This window comes from Paramisgurnus dabryanus, chromosome 6 (genome assembly GCF_030506205.2).
Source record: "Paramisgurnus dabryanus chromosome 6, PD_genome_1.1, whole genome shotgun sequence".
Taxonomy (NCBI): domain Eukaryota; kingdom Metazoa; phylum Chordata; class Actinopteri; order Cypriniformes; family Cobitidae; genus Paramisgurnus; species Paramisgurnus dabryanus.
In genome coordinates, this window is record NC_133342.1 from 9,136,716 (window position 1) to 9,159,575 (window position 22,860).

Genomic DNA, 22,860 nt, shown 5'->3' on the forward strand with positions numbered 1-22,860 from the left:
ATTGATAACTGTGCCAATCGGTTTATGCAAAGCAAAACTGATTTTGATATTTTCTTTTTGTGTTGTTATTAGAAGTGTCTGTAATTTAACAATGTTTCTCTTCCGTGAATTTATGTATTCTTAAAATTCTATAATAAAAAACATATTTTTAAAATAATTCCTTAAAGTGAATAACAGATCAAATCCCTGTGATGTTTGTCACTAAACTGATTCAACATTCAAGTCAGTGTGAGTGTTTGTCCTCTAGTGATGAGTTTACACTATTTACACATACAAATCACATTTACAAAAGAAAAAAATAAATAGAAGTTTAAACTACAGATAATTGATTATACACATTTTTAAATAAATGCATAAAAACAAACATAAGCTCCTATAATGTTTAAAAAGACATGAGCTGGTTTTACAGACAGAGATTAAGTCCGGAATAAGTTTTATTTAATGATGACATTTAAGTAGTTTTTAGTTTAAATGTGTCTCAGATAAAAACAGGAGTCTACTGGTGTGCAGTACGACACAAAACAATGACAGTGAAATATTTTAAGATCAGTCAGTGTAAGTTGTTTTCAGTTAAGAGGGCACAAACATGTATTTTAGTCTAGAGTTTGATGAAGTCTTGTTTGTGAATCCGGCTCAAAGTGATATAGGTGGGAGATTTGTAGATTGTCAAAAGAGGGAAACATAGCAACACAAATGATCAACATTTAGCCAGAAGAGCCTTTATCACCTTACCTTCATTGTATGCCACAGTATTTACATGATAATATTTTATAATAGAAACAAGAATTCAGAAGTAAAATCATTAATAAAAGCTTAATTTAATTTTTATAAACTGAACTGTTAAAGGCTGTTTAGGTCTGTGTGCTCAATAAAAAAAAATTATCAATACGTTTTTTTATTATTGTAGCTTATTTGTGTTTCTCAGATTTTTAACAAATATCAACACTTTACAAAAGGAGCACTTTTAGTTTGCATCACTTTGATCTCAGGTGCAGTAAATGATGATTTTACTGCGTGTTTAAGTGATCTTCAACCATACAGTACAATATAGTTCTCATTTATCCACTGAAAATCACCATGTTTTATTTTGTGCCACCATACTGCCCTACAAAGCCAAAAGGCAGTAACTGCGTTTTTGGTCAAATATTAGTTATTGATATTTTTGGGACATTCAAGACCTCCTTTATCATGTGGATAAGTATCGAGGTCAATTTTGTTGTTGTTTTTTTTTTCGAGAAAATCAAAATTACTCATGTAATTCACATCTTTAACAGAAAACATGAAAGTCATTGGGGGCTTCTTAATTCATTCCTGTTCACTATCAATGATGTTATTTTCTACTATGAATATCCCAAAATGTTTTTCCATGAAAATACTGTTATTTTTTATTTTATATGATACATTTTTATCCACAATCAAAAATGGCTTAAATCCCCTTTGAAATAAGGTCCATTGTTTTATCTCTAAGAATATTAAAGAACAATTAAGAGAAATGTACACTATTTTTGAAATGCTATGATTTTATTTTTTATTTATTTAAAGATGTAACTGAAATTATGCACTTTTATGAACTTATTAATCCGTATAGTTTATTACTGTGCATATTGGTTTGTGCAAACCAAAACTGACAAGACACCATAGAGAAAATATCAAAATCCCAGTAAGCAATGTCGTATAAATTAATCTTCATAGCTTTCAGATATTGCATCTGTAATCATGAATATAAGCCATAACTTGTTTGTGTAGTCAATTAATAATTGTCACAACATATTGATACTTTTACAAAAATACTGAAATTACAAAGTTTTTTATATGCATGCCTTGGCCTGAATATGGAAGAAAAGCAGTCAATAAGAATAAAAATGCTTAAAAATGTGAAAAAAGTTGGTGGCAGAATTGACTCAATCTAAAATCTAAAATAATTTGTTTTAGATTTTTAGTCAGTAAATATAATTCCTATAGCTACATTTGTATTATTCTATATTTTGATGAGTTACTATTATAATAAAATGGGGAGAAAATAATATGAATAAAAAATGAGCGATCCTAAACTTCTGAACAAAAGTGTAAATCTTAGATCAAAAACTCATTCCAGGAGCACAACGATCAAAACACAGACATGATGCTGTAAAGTTGCATGTAACTCATAATGATCCCAGTCAACACGTGAGATCACAGTGAATTCACACCATTTTCATACCGTGATAATTCACAGTGTGAGCTTTATTTGAGCTCATTGTGAATTCAGAATGTTGAGTTCATGATATGAGTGCACAATGAGTGTACCATGATGAGCAAACTTTAAGTGTACCATAACCTCACATCATGACCAAAGTATGAGTACACAGTGAGTGGATCATAACCTCACATTGTGAACATGAGCAAAGTCAAAGTATCTCCCCAGGAAGAAATTTGTTTTGGAGATAAGGAAATTGCTACAGGACAATTAAAACAACGACACAACACAGATACAAAGATAAAACAGATAAAAATACAAAAAGAACATAAAACGTTAGGACAGAAACTGCAAAATTGCAATCCACCGTTTCTTAAAAACAATTAGTGCAAAATGATATCATATCATGATCCTAAATCCTGTCTCACCTACATTGCTGCTTATTTATAAGATTAATTGAAAGAGGAACCAGTGAGCACTTATACCTATTATATTTACACAGGGGGACCCTGTACCTCTTTCCTGAGTTTAAAAGCTCAAACTCTGAAAACAGCACATGAGAGTTATCTGATATAATGATCTTGGCCTGCCTGATTATTGTCTGATCAAAAAGTTCCCCCAGATTTAGGGGTGCTGGTGTACCCATGATCTTTCCTGCCGTCTTGACCAACAGTATCATCTGAAAGTTTTACTATATATTGATTTGGCTCAGAACTGATACAGTCATTGGTGAACAGTGTGAACAAGAGAGGTGAACTGAAAGACCCCTGGGGAACGCTAGTGTTGCACACTGTTAGATCAGACAGAGAAGAGTTGACAAAAAGGAGTGATACCACCTAATTAAAAAACGGTTTAAATTTAACTGAACTAGTTTCCTAAGAATGATGTCTGGCTAAATTGAATTAAAAGCAGAACTAAAATCAACAAAAAGCAATCTAGCATATGCAGCAGGACTTTCTAAGTGCTTCAAAGTTAAGTGCATAATAGTTGATATGGCATCACTTGAGCCACGATTTTCTTTATAAGCAAATTGGTATTTATCTAAAGTTTTTTCCACGTTTGTGTGAAGTTTCTCTATCATAAGCTTCTCAAAAGATTTAAAGACATTGGAAGTAATGGCCACTGGCCGATAGTCATTATTCTCTTGGGGACATGCCTTTTTTGGTACTGGAATAATAATAGATTTTTTCCCGAGTGTTATTCCTCTCGAGTTTAAATAAAGGCTCAAGTTGTTCCTGGGTTTTAACGGGCATTTATTTAATGACAGAATCTTCAAACATGTATTCAAATGTCCCTTTATAATCAGATGCACCGAGACAACAATCAGCCTATGAAACTCAACAATGGAGACAATCAACAACAAAGCTTCAATGCATGCTGGGTGCATGGATTGTATAAAACTCATTCATAACTCCCATCATGCATTGTAATATGAAAAATTTGTGCAACTTTCTTACCATTTACTGTCACCATGGTTGAGATTCGTATCAGAAAGGTTGGTGTCTCAATTACTGTAAGCAAATAAATAAATCAAGCGTTAGATCAGTCTTGTGTCATTTGCATAGATGATTACATTTATATGTTTTTATAGTATCATGTTTTAATTGTTTACACTATATTGTATAAACAAAAAATCTCAGATGATCTGATTAGTTTTCTCTCTACATCAAGCAATGAACAACTGATCTTAATTAAACACTGTTGTATTTGCTAAAAAGAGAAGAGTAAGTTCAGTGAAGGGACAAATGCCTGAAGGAAACATAACTCACCATAATAGTGACTTGAACCCATAACAAACACAAAGTGGACATTTAATAATGATACATTTTGTGGTAAATGTTCATATTAGTTGTGATTACATCACGTCTGTAAACAGAAAGATTTGTCTACTAAATCACGTGTGTGGATGCTGGAATAGTTGAGCACTTGTATTTTGTTCTTACAGCAGTTTAGCAGTTAAACTTATCATCCATGTTAAGAAAATTAAACTAATGTCAAACTAAATGTTTGACATAAAAATGAATTGAGATTATTTTTGAATTTAGACCCACGCATTTTAGTGGCTTGTATAACATTTTATTTATAGCGGTTTGTACACATAAAAGAATACACGGCTGTAGATGAATAATATTAACTGTGAATAACTAATGTACAGCTACCTCTGTTTGACAGAACAAAATACAATTATTAAAATATAACATTACAATCAGTTATTTAAAATTACTAATTAGTAAATGAAAGACTTATTATTTCTTTGTTGTTGATTCATCATGTTCAGACTTCTAATATGAAAAGATTATTTGTAGACTCTCTGTATCATCTATATTGTTAGATCACACAGTTTCACTGATCCATAATAAACACAAAACCCAGGATAGAGAGGTTTAGTGAATGTGGTGTTGACTCTGTGGATGAGGGTCATTGTGTCAGAGACGCTGTAGAAGGACAGAGATCCTGAACTGTGATCCACATAAACTCCTATTCTAGAAGAACTGGACACTGCAGGGAGTTTAGTCTCAATGGTATTGTGAAAGAATGAACAACTGGAGTCATAGCAGCACAAACTCCAGGACTGATCATTAAATCCAAACAAACACTCATAACCTCCCTTCCTGCTGATGCTCTTATATGACACTGAGATATCCACATCACCACTCCACTCAATCTCCCAGTAACAGCGTCCACTCAAACTCTCACTACACAACACCTGAAAACAACCATCAAATCTGTCTGGATGATGAGGATACGGCTGGACTGTGTTAGTGTAAGTAATCACTCTGTTCCCCTCAGACAGACGGAGATCATTATTTGCTGTGTTTGGATCTGCAGTGAAGTGATGATAATCTGATGGAGACAAATCAAAAACATAATTTAAATGTAAAATTCTACATTTCTATAATTAAAATAAAATGTCAAGTCTTATTTATTTTAGTTTTTGAGGACTGTCAATGTGTTAAGAAGTGAACAGAGATCATTTACAGTATAGACAGAATCTAATCTGATTGTTTTACTGTTATATTCATCATAATCCTGTGTGTGTAAAAGGTTTGTGAATGTGTGAACATTGTTAAAGTCCCTCTGTTCTGTAGTTGTACACTTTAAAATATATTTTGTTATCATTTAATTGAAGTGTAGAGAATTTTTGTTTATAGAAAAACTTATGAAATTTAAATATTACATGATAAACTTGATTTATGAACTGCTATTTGATCTCACAGTTATGTTTCATTGTGGACGAGCACAGTTCCCTTTCAATACGGTTCACTTCGCATTGCGTCAGTTTGCTGACGCTATGGGGGAAACTCCTGTTTACTCCGTGATTGAAGCCTATTGGTTAACGTCTGTAGAAAATACAGACCAATGACGTTTGAGCCCGCGCGGGGGCGTGGCACACGTCCCTATATAAGCCGGTGAAATACGTCAAGAGCTCATTACTTTTCTCCTTCAGCGCGAACCTTCTCGCTGCTCCGAAGAAGAAGCCCTTACTCGCCGTCGATCCAAGCACTGCAGCGGACTACAACACACCAGCGTGTTCCCCTGCCGCTTTCCGGTGAGCCTAAAAGAGAGTATCTAAAAGAGCAGAAGCGCGTTGAGATAATGTCGCTTCGGCATTGCGGCTCCTGCCGAGCCCCTTTGCCTGTGGAGGATTTCCACAAGGAGTGCGTCATCTGTCTGGGTCCTGCCCACGCCGAGGCCGTACTCGCCGAGGCGGGCTGCGCCCACTGCGAGCTCCTTCCTATCGCGGTGCTGCGCTCCCGCCTCGAGATCTTTAAACGGAAGGCTTCCCGTGCTCTCCCGCCTAAACAGCAGCGGAGCCGTGAAGCTGGAAGACGCCCTGAGACCGAGTCCACGCCGGCTCATCCCCCGCGTGCTCTGTCTCCCCGCCGTCACCCTGTCACCTTCGCCCATGAAGACCTGCGCCCCCTGCCGAGTGCTAGCGGCATGGTTTCCTTTGGGTCCGGTGACAACTTGGAAGTGATGTCATCCTCTGAGGAGTTAGAGGATTGGGCGGCTTCGGATGACGACGCCCACGCAGCCGCCGCTGATGAACCTACCGAGTCGCGTCCTCACGACTCTGAGCTCATCCGCATCTTGACGCAAGCTACGGCGGAGCTCAACATCAAGTGGTCGCCGCCGTCAGAGCCTCAACTCAGCCGGTTGGACGAGTGGTTTCTGCAGCCCGGGCGCCGTCAATCGTCCCGCCAACGGCCGGCGCCGTTTTTCCCTGAGGTTCACCAGGAGCTCACCAAATCTTGGCGTGCTCCCCACTCCACCCGAGCTCAGAGCGCCGTCTCCCACGTCCTCTCCGTAGTGGACGGCGCCGACGAACACGGCTACTCCAAGATGCCGCCGCTCGAGGAAACTGTCGCCGCCCATCTCTGCCCGTCTTCAGCCGGCGGATGGAGGGCGAAGTTGAACCATCCATCAAAGCCCTGTCGCCTGACATCGACCCTGGCGTCAAAATCTTACGCCGCTGACGGCCACGCTGCATCCGCTCTCCATACGATGGCGGTGCTGCAGGTATACCAGGCAAAGCTCCTCCGTGACATGGACGAGACAGGTCCGGACCCGTCGACCTTTCAGAACCTGCGCAGCGCGACTGATCTGGCCCTTCGCGCCACTAAAGTCGCCACTCAGGCTGTAGGAAGAGCCATGGCCAGCCTGGTTGTTCTGGAGAGACATCTGTGGCTGAACTTGACGGAGATAAAGGACACGGATCGGGTTGCCCTTCTTGACTCGCCCGTGTCACCGTCGGGGCTCTTCGGCTCCGCTGTGGAGGGGTTCACCCAGCGCTTCACTGAGGCACAGAAATCGTCGCAGGCTATGCGGCATTTTCTACCTAAACGATCTGCCTCAGCGTCTGAGACCGGCCGCCCAAAACCGCCGCCAGCTCAACGCCCTAAGCCAGCACCAGCTCAGCCCCAGCAGAGAGCTGAACCGGAGGTCAAGCGCCAGCGTCCTGCACGACCGGCTGGCCCGCCTCGACGCCGCGGTCCCCGTCCTCGGATTACGCTGGACCCGACGCCGGCGCCGCCTCCCTGAAGAGAGTCTGAGGAGGAAAAGAGGCTCTGGTCCCGCTTCGGCCGGCCCGCCCTCGAAAGTTCTGCGTGTTTCAGTCCCCTCGGGCGCTGGACACACCCTCGCTGTAACAGCGAAACACAAATTTTTACCTTTTCACAAAAAGAGCAAATTTCCTCCTCTGTACACACAAACACACACACACGGCTTAACGTCCATAAGCATATCGACGCTCGCCGTCAAATTTCACGTTTGGCAATCCACCCCCGGTATGCCGGGCTGGATTCTAAACGTAATCCAACACGGTTATTCACTCCAATTCGCCCGGAGACCACCCCGGTTTCGCGGCGTTCTCTACACCACTGTCCCAGACGATCGTATGCAGATCCTCAGGGAAGAGGTGCGTTCTTTATTACTAAAAGACGCGATAGAGACGGTCCCGGCGGATCAAAGCGAATCAGGCTTTTACAGTCGTTATTTTCTCGTTCCAAAGAAAGACGGCGGCCTCAGACCGATATTGGATCTACGCGTTTTGAATCGCGCTCTTGCCAAACGGCCGTTCAAAATGCTTACAGCCAGACGAATCATGGCGTTAATTCGACCGGGCGATTGGTTCATATCAGTGGATCTGAAAGACGCTTACTTTCACATTCCGATAGCGCCACGTCACAGGCCGTTCCTAAGATTCGCGCTCGACGGGACAGCATACCAGTACAAAGTTCTGCCCTTCGGATTATCTCTGGCACCACGCACATTTACCAAATGTGCGGATGCGGCTCTCGCCCCTCTCAGACAGAGCGGCATCCGCATATTGAATTACCTCGACGATTGGCTTATTCTAGCACAGTCAGAGAGGGAAATTACTGCGCACAAGACCGTTGTACTCCAGCATTTGGAGAATTTGGGGTTCAAAATCAACCTCCAGAAGAGTTTGCTCACCCCCACGCAGCGAATCGCGTTCTTAGGCACGACGCTCGACTCATTAAAGATGCGGGCATGGCTTACACAGGAACGCGCGCTCACGGTCAGACGCGAGGCGGCATCGTTCAAAGCGGGTTCACATCTCCCTCTCAAACGATTCCAAAAAATGTTGGGTCTGATGGCAGCAGCATCCCCACTAATACCGTTGGGAATGCTGTTCATGAGGCCGCTTCAGTTTTGGTTGAAAGCGAAAGTTCCGCCCCGTGCTTGGTTGTCGGGCCGCTTATTAATCAAAATCACGTACAGCTGCGTGAAAGCGCTTTCGATATGGACATCCCCTCACCTTTTCCTCTCGGGCACGGAGCTCGGCTCCGTGAGCAGGAGGAAAGTGGTGACTACGGATGCGTCTGCGACGGGTTGGGGCGCTCACTGCGACGGCGAGCTCGCCTTCGGTGCGTGGAACAACCAGTTGTCTCAGCTACATATCAACCACCTCGAGATGTGGGCGGTTATCTTGGCGCTACGACACTTTCGACCGAAACTCCAACATCAACACGTTCTAGTGCGGTCGGACAGTATGACGGTGGTTTCGTTCATAAACCACCAAGGAGGGCTGAGATCTCGCTCCCTATCCAGGCTGGCGAAACGGCTTTTATTATGGGCTCACGCGAACGTACGTTCGTTAAAAGCGACTCACGTACCGGGTGTAGCCAATACGGGTGCAGACATTCTCTCGCGCAACGGTCCGCCGCCGGGAGAATGGAGACTGCATCCTCAGACGGTCGAGAGAATATGGACCGTCTTCGGCCGGGCGGAGATCGATCTGTTTGCATCAGACGAGAACGCGCATTGCCCGATCTTCTTCTCGAGACATCACGATGCCCTGTCGCAAGCATGGCCGGCGTGTCTTCTGTATGCTTTTCCTCCGGTGGCCCTGTTACCACAGGTCCTTCAGAGGATAAGAGAGACGAAATGCGCGATAATTCTGGTCGCCCCGTTTTGGCACAATCAACCATGGCTCCCCGACCTATGGCAGCTGAAAACATCAGCACCATGGCCAGTACCGCTGAGGAAAGACCTCCTATCTCAGGCGAGAGGGACGATATGGCATCCACAGCCGGAGCTATGGAATCTACACGTTTGGTCTCTGAACGGCAACCATCACGCCTTTCAGGACGAGTGTTAAATACTCTAACTGAAGCTAGGGCCCCATCTACCAGGCGCCTTTACGCTCAAAAGTGGTCTATTTTTTCTGATTGGTGCACGACGAAAGACTTAAACCCAAACACCTGTGAAGTGGAGCATATTCTCTCCTTTCTGCAGGAAATGCTGGACAGCGGTCGCGCGCCCTCGACGCTTAAAGTGTATGTGGCGGCGATAACGGCGAATCACGCCCTTATCGCCGGTCGCACCGTGGGAAAACATGATCTCATCATTAAATTCCTCAGAGGCGCTCGCAGGTCCCGTCTTGGGATCTGTCCACGGTCCTGAAAGCGCTGCGCGGTCCCCCTTTCGAGCCCCTCGAACAGGCTGACCTGCGCGCTCTCTCGTTTAAAACCGCTCTCCTCCTGGCGTTGGCATCGGTTAAACGAGTGGGCGATTTACACGCGTTTTCAATTGACCCGTCGTGTCTGGAATTCGGTCCTAACGATAGCAAAGTGATCCTTAGACCGAGAGCGGGATACATTCCTAAAGTTTTGACCACGCCATTTAGAGTTCAGGTGGTTTCACTCCTCGCCCTTCCGACGGCGGACGGCGAACAAACCCCGAACACGCTCTGCCCCGTCAGAGCGTTAAGAATATACACGGACCGTTCTGCCTCATACCGCAAGTCAGATCAGCTGTTCGTAAGCTTCGCGCAACATTCCTTAGGTATGCCGCTCACTAAACAGAGGCTATCTAAATGGATCGTCGAAGCCATTGCTTTGGCTTACGCCTCCCTGAATGAACATTGTCCAGTTGGTTTAAAAGCTCACTCCACAAGGGGTATGGCTTCATCTTGGGCTTGGTCTACAGGGATTTCTATCGTTGACATTTGTAACGTGGCCGGCTGGTCCTCGCCGTCTACGTTTGTCAGATTTTATAGCCTGGATGTCCCTGCCTTACAAGCACAGGTCTTATCGGCTTAATGATTCACGCGACTGCGTTTCTGTATGCTTTCACGGTGCGTTGCTAGCTCACCGTCATGGCTACCTATTAATAATTCACGCACAGCTCACGGCGCGCTCAGGGAACCCGCCGTCTCGTGCTCTATTGTATATGCATCATGGTGCGTTTAGAAACTTCACTGTATGCGTATTACTGTCTCATATATGGTGCTTACACTTGCGCTCGCTAGAGCTATGTATATGCTGGGTTAGGGCCACATGCAGTGTCTCTCCGGTAAGGGCACCTCAGTCCGTTGTGTATGCACGGCGGGATGGGATTACGTTCCCCCATAGCGTCAGCAAACTGACGCAATGCGAAGTGAACCGTATTGAAAGGGAACGCTTAGGTTACTCACGTAACCCCGGTTCCCTGAAATAACGGGAACGAAGCATTGCGTCGCTGGCCGTGCTACAAACGTCTACGCAGCGAGTGTTATTCGGCTGCGCGCTTCAGTCGAATAATAATGAGCTCTTGACGTATTTCACCGGCTTATATAGGGACGTGTGCCACGCCCCCGCGCGGGCTCAAACGTCATTGGTCTGTATTTTCTACAGACGTTAACCAATAGGCTTCAATCACGGAGTAAACAGGAGTTTCCCCCATAGCATCAGCAAACTGACGCAATGCTTCGTTCCCGTTATTTCAGGGAACCGGGGTTACGTGAGTAACCTAAGCGTTATTTATTTTTTGTTTATTCTGCACATTCAGTTTGATTCATGAGTATCATTATAGAAGAGTTTAAAATGACTGAAATGCAGATTATCACTGTTCATGTCTTTATCAGCATCACTGTGTTTATTGGTTGTTTATTGAGACTCACATTTTAGGAACTGCTCCCTGGTCTCAGGTTCAGGTGCATTACTTTGATCAAATATCTTCTCTATCTCTTCTCTACAGAAATCCTCCAGTTTCTCTCTCAGATGAGACACAGATTTTCCTACATCATCAAAAGAGATGAGAGAGCTGACAGTGATGCTGAGTGAGTCTGTAGATCCAGGAGGAACAGAGAGAGACTGGAAACTCTACACAAACACAAACATAAACTGATGACACTGAAAGATTTTATAGAAAATATCATCTGAGTAAAACATGTGTCACAGGTGACGGTTTGTGAGGGCGGAACCAAAAGCGTGGAAGACGATGGTTCCGCCTAGTGATGTTACGTCTGACACCGAAGCTTCGATGCTTGCTTCGGACTCGAAAAGTCCTCGCAATGAACCACTGTTTCGGAGCTTGTATCGTTACGTCACTAGTCACGTGAAATACGACGTCTGAAGCAAACACACTGGTTCATTTCTCTAGTGAACCACACGACATGCTTTGACAGCCCAATCCGGCGTTGACAGGTTTGAAACTTGACAGCTTTATTTTTCACGCAAGTGAAGCCAAACCATAGAAAAGCTTTCTAAACAATTTTGTGTACTCCAGCATCATCTGTTTCATGCGAGAGAATATTCTCCAAAGCTGGTGAATTTGTAAAAAAAAAAAAATCGCCCACATCACCAAATGTATAGCCTAACGTTAGGCTATATTATAAAATTATTAAAAATATAAACACGTATTATAATTAATATAAAATTATATTTCTGAATAAAAACCACAACATTTAATGAATACCCTCCTCCACATTATCCAAGCCCTGTCCAGTTGCCCTCTGCCACATTATAAATACATTTTTAAATGCATAAATGCCCAGTTAGTAAGTTGTAGAGTGCTGTATTCTACAGCTAAATATTCACACACAAACACATCTCAGGCTCAATGTTTTATTGAGGATTTGAAACATGAACACAATGTCAAAGCTCTGACAGCCAAAATGGGGCGGGTACATTAGCCTACTCGCATTGTCAGCTTTGTTGCATTACATTAACTTCACCAGCAGATGGTGGTGTGCATTTTCTGTTTGAATGAAGCTTCGAGTAATGAACCATTTTCGGCACAATTGTATCGGAAAGCAATAATGCTTCGAAACGCTTCATTTGGCCATCACTAGTTCCGCCCGGACGTTTTTACTCTGAACACCGGAATTTCCGGGGTTTCCCCGGAGACGAAATCAAGCCTGATTTCGCCCAGGTGAGGATAATTTACACAGCGGTTGCTGATAGGCTGATGAGGAGAAGAGGTAGAGGATTTAAAGACCTTTGAAGACATCAAACGGGGTGCTTGTTGTGTACTTTGTGTACGCTGTGTTGCTGCTTTGCAGACGGACTACGCTGGTCAGATCGTTCCCCTGGGGAAGAGAGAAAAGGAAAAGTCAACTGGGCGAAGGAATACTGGGTGATTTCACTCGTGAGTGAGCGGATACAGAGCCATTGAGTTTGCAAATACAGGAAACTATTGACAACGAAGAGTGAGTAACAGCTGTAGTACTTTTCTGTGCAATATTTGGAAGAAGAGTTGCTTGGTGTGTGTCTTTTGTGTTTGAGGTCCCTGGCCCCACTGGAGAGGGAAGCGTGGGCGAGCCGTGGGTTGACCGGAAACACGGACGAGATATTTGGTAAGAAGCGCCGGTTACTAGTAAAGCAGTGGCCCTGCGGGAAAAGGAAGCGCGGGTGAGCCAGAGGAGTGAAAACAACACGCTGGGGCTGTGAATAACATACATCTTACTCTCATCGGTAGCTTAACTATTGGCCAACTATCCTCTCGAGGAAGTCGAAGCCAGGTGGCTAGGTCGATTAAAAATCACGTGAAGTGTGTACAAGAGTGCTGTGGGTGAGTTTCACTTATTAATGGTGTTTACGTTATGCTTGCTGTGTGTATGCTGTGCTTGTAGCGACCAAACTGCCCAGCCTCGGACGGTCGCGAGAGGACGACATTTGTTGTGGCCTGAGTCCTACGGAGCGAGAGAAAACCTAGTCTTTGGCCCCGGGTGTGTCAACGAGAGCTTCACTCCTCTAAAGAGCAGGCAGTGGTGAAGCCCAGTGGTGGATAGGAGTGAGTATTGTATAAAGTGTACCGTGCGGATTGAGGATCATAGCTGTGTGTACTGACCTGTCCAACAGAAGCCCGTGGTGTGCGGAGCCTCGACGAAAGTTCGCCCCAACTCGTGACCCCGGTCGTGGAAACGGGAGGGGGAGTTCTGGGAAGCGTTCGGCTCCGTGCCACTGGATCCATCAGTCCCTACGACGCCCGACAAGCTTGAGTGGACGGGTGAAGGAATACGGTGCACCAACGCTGTAGCGAAAGTCCACTGTCTGTGAGTGAGCGTGAAGATCCCCAGTGCTGTGAGTAACTTATCCTGTGTAGTGACATTTGACCTGTGCTTATAGCAACCACTTACCTGTGTCCCAGCGAATGCTCTGTGTGAACGAAGATCCCCAGTGCTGTGAGTAACTTATAGTGATATTTGACCTGTGCTTATAGCAACCACCTACCTGTGTCCCAGCGAATGCTCTGTGTGAACGAAAATCCCCAGTGCTGTGAGTAACTTATTCTGTGTAGTGATATTTGACCTGTGCTTATAGCAACCACTTACCTGTGTCCCAGCGAATGCTCTGTGTGAACGAAGATCCCCAGTGCTGTGAGTAACTTATCCTGTGTAGTGAGAGTGACCTGTGCTTATAGCAATCACTTACCTGTGTCCCAGCGAATGCTCTGTGTGAACGAAGATCCCCAGTGCTGTGAGTAACTTATCCTGTGTAGTGAGAGTGACCTGTGCTTATAGCAACCACTTACCTGTGTTCCAGCGAATGCTCTGTGTGAGCGAAGATCCCCAGTGCTGTGAGTAACTTATCCTGTGTAGTGCTATTTGACCTGTGCTTAAAGAAATCACTTACCTGTGTTCTAGCGAACGCTCTGTGGGAACAAAGATTCCCAGTGCTCGAATGCCCTGTGTAAACCAAGATCCCTAGTACTGGAAGGCCCTGTGAGAACCAAGACCCCCAGCGCCGTGAGTAGCCGACCTTTGTGTGGTGACACTTACCTGTGTTCGCAGCAACCTCTATCTGCATTCCAGTGCACGCTCGGTGGGAACGAAGACCCCCAGTGCTGTGAGTAACTTGCCTTGGTGTGGCGACCTCTATCCGTGGTTGTGGTAATTGCCTACCTGGTGCCAGCGAGTGCTCTGTGGTGCATGAAGTCCCCAGTACTGTGAGTTGTCTCCCTGAACGTCTCGCTAACAATTCTCTGCTTCCAGGATCTGAAGAGCAACGTACCTAAGGCACAAGAGAGAGAGAGAGAGAGAGAAAACAAAGAGTTAGAGAAGTAGTGACCCGTAGCAAAGTACAGCTGGATAATTCTTTGTTTGATTCTGCCTCCAGGAAGAAGCGGAGTGCGCCACGGGTTTTAGGATTGGAGCCCCGAAGGAGCCCCTGTCCCCCATCCTTGTCATAAGTGGCCCTGGAGGCGAGAGGAAGCCACATCAGTTTTAAATTTCCCCTTTCCCCTTTCCCCCTTTTTTTCCCTTTTAACTATTTAAATAAAGTTTATTTTAAACGTAGCTTACTCGTCTGTTTGGTCATTTGGGGTGGTCTTGGGGAAACTCCTTGAGGTGGAAGAGTTGAGAGGGGCGTGACCTTTAGTATATTCGGGTCCGCCCCCGGCCGTGACACATGCTCTTCACTTCCTAAAGATCACTGATCTCTGTTACCTGGAGGAAATGGATGTGATCATCTGTGTGTGAAAGCTGCTCCAGCTCAGCGTCTCTCCTCCTCAGATCATCAATCTCCTGCTCCAGTCGCTTCAAGAGTCCTTCAGCTTCACTCACTGCAGTCTTTTCCTGATCTCTGATCAGCTGTGTCACCTCAGATCGTCTTCTCTCAATGGATCGGATCAGTTGAGTAAAGATCCTCTCAGTGTCGTCCACTGCTGTCTGTGCAGAGCGCTGTTAGGACACACAGAGAGAGGAGCATTAGAATCAGCAGCATTCACTCAGCTCTTACTGGTACATCACACAGTCTGTTACCCACAGTGGACTTCAGTGAAAGTCATCCAGCACTGAACTCCTCACTGACTGATTGGATGAGAGTCTTAACTGAGTCTGAAACAGATCTGAAACAGCAGACAGCAGTTGTTCTTCTGATCAAAACTCACCTTATGAGTCTCCACAGCATCTCTCAGCTCCTGAAGCTTCTTCTGGCTCTCCTGGATTCTCTGATATTTTCTCTGCGTCTCCTTCAGTTCTTTCTGTTGGATGTGGAAATAATAATTAAACAGATAAAATGTACATTAGAGTGATTTTTTTACAAGTTAAAATTCAGCCCTGGGCGATACAGTAGGTCAAAAATGGCATCTTCACAATGTCCTTAACTTTATAAATCAAAGGAATGTGATGTATGTGTTACCTTAAAGCTCTACTGTGTACTTTATTGAGTTAATTCTTAACAAAAACCCATGTTTTCTTTCAAAAGTATGTGCTCATTCATGTGTAATTACTTCCCACCCACTAATGAAAGTATTCTCGTAAGTGTAGAATCTGCTATTTAAAATGCATACCGTCGAAGCGCTCTCTGGCTGAATCCATGTTGTGCCTCCATCTTTGAAATACATTCGCCGACGAGGGACATTCTTGAAATTCAAGCTCCGCCTTTCGCGCTTTCACTCTACACTCATGCTGGCCGATAGCTGAAGCCTCCGGAGGTTGCATGTGTAGGCGGTATACGTCATCAAGACAGTCTTATTTCAGAATATTAACAATTATAAAGCTGACAATTATTTTTAGTTAATTGTAAATTGATGTAATATGCGTATGACTTGCGAATGTAATGCTCAGTTGATTTAAATAAACCAGGCTTGATGACGTATCGTATCCAGCCTGTGACCTGCGTAGCTGAATCCTTCGGATTTTACAACAACCGCACACCGTGATGAACCTGCGATCTAATGCTTTGATTTGAAAGCCTGTTGAAGACATATTCTCGAGGACATTAAAACAAATCGCCAAGGAAGCGAAACGGGGATTTTAAACGACAACGCGACAGGAAAAACATCAAGACCAAAGTCACTATTGGAGTTAGTTTTCCAAGAGGGGGCTCAAGGGACACTGAAGTTGCACTTTCTATATTCTCCACAGGTAATTCAGCATATTCGTTTACATCTATACAGTCCATGTTGTAAACTTGAAGTTTTATAGTTCCTTGGCTAACTTTAGCATGATTATGCATAACACTTGTTAGTGTAAACATGCATGTGGTTTAATGTGTCCGAACAGACACACGCCGTCTCTCCGCCCATTTATGTAATCTGAGGTACTGAGATAAATGTTTTTCATCTTTTCTGACCTCTAGCACAAACACACGGTGACAGCGCTATTTTTAGCCTTTCATTGATAAAAGCGTCTGATCTGCGCGTCTTTCGTTTCATTTTAGAAGCATGTGAAAGTTGCGCGATCTTTTTTCACCAATATGAGAGAAAGCTCTTACATATACACGGACATGTAACGTTTACTTAAAACATAAGCATTGTACTCTGACATAATGTCTGACATAATACTCTGATAAAAGCGTCTGATCTGCGCGTCTTTCGTTTCATTTTACAAGCGTGTGAAAGTTGCGTGATCTTTTTTCACCAATATGAGAGAAAGCTCTTACATATACACGGACATGTAACGTTTACTTAAAACATAAGCATTGTACTTTGACATAATATTAATTCGCGTCCATTTAAACCCGTCATGGTTGCTTTTTGTATGTGATTTTAAGCGGACATATCATGACAATCAGACTTTTTTCATGTTAAACATAAATCGGTGTGCTTTGATGGATCACAGGCAAAGGACATTGCAAATTGTTCATTTTTTTCTCATTGCTTTTGCTTTGTAGCTACTGGAAGCCATGTTAACCTTGGCATGACACGGCCGGGCCACCGTACGAGTTAAAACGCGTTCCGAATGGGGGGGGGGCTAGAAAGTATTATTCAGTTGCTTGTCATATAGACTTTCACCGCTAGATGGGAGTAGATCTTACACAGTGGAGCTTTAAGATATAAAGATCTTTAGTAATGTAGCTTTGGTGTCATTATAATGAAACATTTATCACAGATCACATCTCTTACCTGTTTCTCAGTCCTCTCTTCTTTAGCTGGTATAGTATCATGATGTTTGTGCTTCCCCACCATACACAGATAACATATACAGAGCTGATCAGTTTTACAGTAAATCTCTAAAAGTTTCTCATGTTAAGGGCAGATCATCTGCTGAAGTCGTCCAGTGGCGTCTATCACGTTGTGTTTCTTGCCTTTGAATAAATTCTCATGTTGTTCAAGATGATTTTGACAGTAAGAGTTCAGACATACCAGACAGGACTTGACAGCTTTGTGTTTTCTCTCAGTACAGACGTCACACTTCACATCTCCAGCTTCAGCATAACTGTGATCAGGACGAGCAGCTTGTAGTTTTGTTTTCTTCAGTATCTCCACCACTTCAGCCAGCATGGTGTTTTTATTTAAATCAGGTCTTGTAGTGAAGGTCTGTCTGCACTGAGGGCAGCTGTAGTTTCTCTTCTGATCATCTTGATCCCAGCAGTTTGTAATACAGCTCATACAGTAACTGTGTCCACAGGGAATGGTCACTGGATCCTTCAGTAAATACAGACAGATTGAACAGATGAACTGATCCTGAATCACTGAAATACTGGCTTCTGCCATTTCACCATATTTACTTACAAACAATAAAACTAAACACACAACAGCCCAACAGTTTCAGTTTCTCTGAACTCAAATCTTTTACTGGTTGTGTTTATGAAACGTGTGCTAACAGGTGTGTCAGTCATATAATAAACAAGTCCACTAGATGTCAGTCTCATACAGAAATTCACAGTCTCGAGTAGTCAAACCTTTGTGAAAATGCTCTGCCATAAATGCATAAATATGAGTGAATTTTGTGGTGAAATAAGAGAATAACAGATCAAATCCCTCTGATGTTTATCACTAAACTGATTCAACATTCAAGCCAGTGCGAGTGTTTGTCCTCTAGTGGTGAGTTTACACTATTTACACATACAAATCACATTTAGAAAAGAAAAATAAATAGAAGTTTAAACTACAGATAATTGATTATCTGAATGCATTAAAACAAACATAAGCTGCTATAATGTTTAAAAAGACATGGCCTGGTTTTACAAACAGAGATTAAGTCAGGAATAAGTTTTAGTTAATGATGACATTTAAGTAGTTTTTAGTTTAAATGTGTGTCAGATAAAAACAAGAGTCTACTGGTGTGCAGTACGACACAAAACAATGACAGTGAAATATTTTAAGATCACTCAGTGTAAGTTGTTTTCAGTTAAGACAGCACAAACATGTATTTTAGTCTGGAGTTTGCTGAAGTCTTTTCTGTGAATCCGGGGCAAAGTGTTATAGGTGGGAGGTGTGTAGATTATTAAAAGGGGAAACATAACACAAATGATCAACATTTAGCCAGAAGAGCCTTTATCACCTTACCTTTATTGTATACCACAGTATTTACATGAAACCGCAAGGTAGCTCCTTTAAAAAAATCACAGTACTAAGGGAACATGTCTCAAAAACATGGTAACAAAGTGTTTTGTGTTATTTATAGCATCATTTTATTATATTTTATAATAGAAATTAGAATTCAAAGTAAAATAATTTCTAAAAGCTTACTTTCATTTTTATTAAATGGGAGATTTCCGGTGGGACGCTGTTCGGTTGGGCAGGTGCGTTAATGTTTAATATTGTGAAATTCTCTGAATATCATAATCATTTCATTAAGAAAATGGGTAAACTGTCTTGAGGCAGAAAATATGACTGAAAACATGTCATTAATATTAGTAAGAAACGCCAATGCCTGTGATTTTAATATTTATGAATAGGAATAACTTACGTACAAACTTACGCAGTCAGGCTCGGTGACGCGTTCACTGAGCATTGGCCAATCAGAATCAAGTTCTAGCTTTACAACTGCAGCGATGTGATGATGTGCAACAAAATTCAATAAGTTAAAGAATAAAATCTCTAAGCGTAAAGGAGGGGCCGAGAAGTTGAGAGAGAGAAAAGATGCCCCCAAATGTGTCAAGACAAATGAATTATTTGCTGGAAGGACGGCAACAGACTTAAGTGAAGATGTCAGCAGGGCGGCCCTGACTGTTGAGGTGAGACAGACATTTAAAGGTCACGTTCTTTCTGATCCAATTTTTCAAACCCTAGTTAGTGTGTAATGTTGCTATAATAGCATAAATAATATCTGTAAAACTATAAACCTCAAAGTTCACTGTCAGGCAATATATTTTCTTTAACAGAAGTCCCCTTTTAAAGCCTACAGCGAACGGCCGGTTTGGACTGCAGTCCTCTACTTCCGGCTTTAATGACGTCAGTAGAACGTTTTTTTGACTAAACTCTGCCCACAGGAATACTCAGTCATCAGCTACGCTAACGGAAAGCTAAGCTGCTGTTTAATCACAACACACTAAACAAACTACACAATCAGAACTCTTTACGTATTTCTGAAGGTGGGACTTCACAGAACAAGGAAGACATCAGCTCGTTTTTAGGACAGTGAAAACAGCGGTATACTAGGGTTGACCATCCGTGCCATTCTTCCCAGACCCGTCCTGTCCAGGATTTCGGGTGCGTCTTTTGGAACTCGTATTTGTCGACCGCATACGTCATAGAGGATTATTATTATTATTACAGTAAAGCAACCGTTACATTTTAAGGTAAGAATGAAACTACGATTGTATATCTTATATTTTTAACTGAATGGCGTATGCAGTCAACAAATACGACTTCCGGAAGATGCACCGAAATCCTGGACGGGATGCTTCCGGGAAGAATGGCACGTATGGTCACCCTACGGCAGTGTTCTTCACTCCCAACCCTGGAGAGCCGGTGTCCTGCACAGTTTAGCTCCAACCTTAATCAAACACACCTGCAAGCTAATCAATGTCTTCATGATCACTAGAAAATCACAGGTAGGTTTGTTTGATTAAGGTTGGAGCTAAACTCTGCAGGACACCGGCTCTCCAGGATTGGGATTGAAGAACACTGCCCTACGGTATACAGATAAGTAAATTGTGTGAAAATACCACATTTTTTACAATGAAACATGAACACGTTATATTGTGCACTGTAAACACAATCAATGCTTCAAAAACACAGAAAGAACGGGACCTTTAACTTTTTCTCCGCCATTGACAAGTTATCTCGTCAAAGAAAAAAACATTTGCATAAAAAACGTGTTTCTGAAGAATTGTTATGTTAATCTGTAAATCCCGCGATTCTCCACAAGATGGTGCCACTAGATTACCCACTTTATGAAAAACTGAACACAAAACTTTATTTACTCATTTTAAAATCTATGTATTTTTTGATATTCACTCTGAATCTGATCTCTAACAAAATCCCTTCACAAAAATGGAATTATTTCAGCTAAAATTTTTATTTTTAGAGAAAATACTCATATGTAAGAGTTTATAAGCAGAGAAAAAATACAGATAGGATGAAACTGTTTTCCCTGTTTTGTTTGTTTATTGTTTGTTTGAAAGCAGAGGGTCTGTTCTTTTATTTGATATATTTCTATGTTTATATATTCTTAGAAGAAAATTTTCCTGGAAGGCGTCTTGTGAAACTTTTATGAAAATCACAAAAAAATGCTGGCTACTGCATTGTTTTGTTTGAAAAATTTATGATATTCCCGCTGTAATAGGCCACCACTCACTGATCTATATAAATGACATTTTAAATTCTCAGCTCTCAGGTTTTGTCCATTTTATTACGTAATTCAGACAATACCGTTTTGGCGCTAGAAAATTAGTGTGACAGATCGCTTTAGCGCCTCAGTTCAAGTAAACCGATTGTGCAAAAGACTCAGACGGAAGAGGACTTTTATTTTGATAGTGATGATCGCTCATACGGCGCATCGGCGGAAGAGCGCTAGTTCTAAACGGTGCTGCATATTAATGCATGTTTGTCTCGCTGTGTTAAGAATTCTGGACACCTGAATCGGTTTGCTGTTGAGACAAGCACCAGATTGTGATGCTGTGTGTTCATGTGCGTGTGATCAGAGTGAGTACAGTTCGATCGATGTGTATATGTTTTCACTCTAAATGTCCGTCATTATTAGTGCTCACGTGGTATCAGCTAAACAGTCATATTAAGCTGTATTGAACTCACTTTATATTAATGTTCATCAATGTGTTCATGCTTAATAATGTCAGTTATATTACATATGATGTAAAAATACTGATAATGATGTAAATGTGTCATCTGAGACACGTCTGTTTATATGCTATTTTTATAATATATGAGGGGAGAAGCTATAGATATTTCTTAATGTAATGAATGTTTAAGTGCAGTAGTGTTACTCTGGGAATCCTGTGATTATGTGTTGCAGGGAAACCACATCTCACACCTCTACCTGCATTAATCTGGGAAAACTCTCAAATACAGCCACTCATTCATCTCCATTACTACATGCCATGCAACAAAGCCCATGAATACAGCTCTGACTTACCTCTATTAAAGGAGCATCCCTCAGCCTGTGCACTGCCCTGTTAAAGGACCACTGCAACCATTATCATGACCCACATCAACGCCTGCTCTGCTCTTCTTTAAGTTGTGCTCTCATTCAGAATTCTGCTGTGTGCTTCCTCTTACATAGTGAATGTTGGCTCTCCCCTCTGATACATGTTCTCTGGTGTGCCGAATAAAAGGCTCAAGTTGATTAATCTCTCTGTCTGTTGTGTTCTGACCGACACCCTGGTACACTGTTATATCCATACGCAACTCGCCCCTACACTTCAGGTCAGCCTTCGCTACATTTTATGGTCCTTCGAGCCGGATAACAGCTGTGCTGGGACAATGCAGCCGAGTGATGAAGCATCATGGGCCACGCCAGTCAGGCCTAAACGGCATATAAGACAACCAACATACTTACAAGATTATGTCACTGGAGTAAAGCCACCAACGAGGTCTAGCCCAGCACCACACAGTATGCCCCCCTTCACACCTGGAGGGGCTGAGTGGATCCCACGGTCTCATGTAAGAGGGACTGCAACCCCTGGCACAAGAAATGAGTTCGTCCCTGGCTCGGATGAGAGCCTTAGAGGCACGAGCCTATCATTGTCACAACCACAAACCTCTACGCCCCGTATTGAAGCGCATCACACTGATGATGAAAGAGACTACAGTCAGTGGTATGAAGGAAGTCAGCAGGACTGTTATGACAATTCAACAGAGGTCAGGAGGCAGACGCCACAACAATGGACCACCTCTACCAAAGCTCAGAGATTAGAACAGCAGAAATCGTACACAGATCGGTGGCCCATTCCCCCTCCTGCAATGACGGATGACTACTCAGCTATGGATGAAGATGAGTACTATAAAGATCCACCGCCTCCGCCATGGCCCACTGCTGAGTACCCTCCTATGCCCAGAAGGGACCAAGAGGAGCACAGAGTCATCGCCATCATAGACAGGATGATGAAAGAGCTACAGCTCATGAGAAATCAAACAGTACTTAGCACCCCAGCTCATGCTCGCCAGCACTCTGCCCCACAAGACTCTCCTCAGTACAAAGAAAGCAGGGCTCCAGGTTATGCTCAGCCTCATTCTCAAAGGTCAGAATATCACTCACCTACACCCAACACTGGAGTTCGATCCTATGCTCAGTTTCCTGCCCAGGCCGACACGAGCCACCCTCA

At 43.0% G+C, this 22,860-nt stretch overlaps 1 pseudogene; it reads right to left on the minus strand.

Annotated features, from left to right (window-relative positions):
* Positions 1-4,239: 4,239 nt before the first annotated feature.
* On the minus strand, positions 4,240-18,162 carry LOC135744107 (tripartite motif-containing protein 16-like protein; annotated as a pseudogene).
* Positions 18,163-22,860: the final 4,698 nt, after the last annotated feature.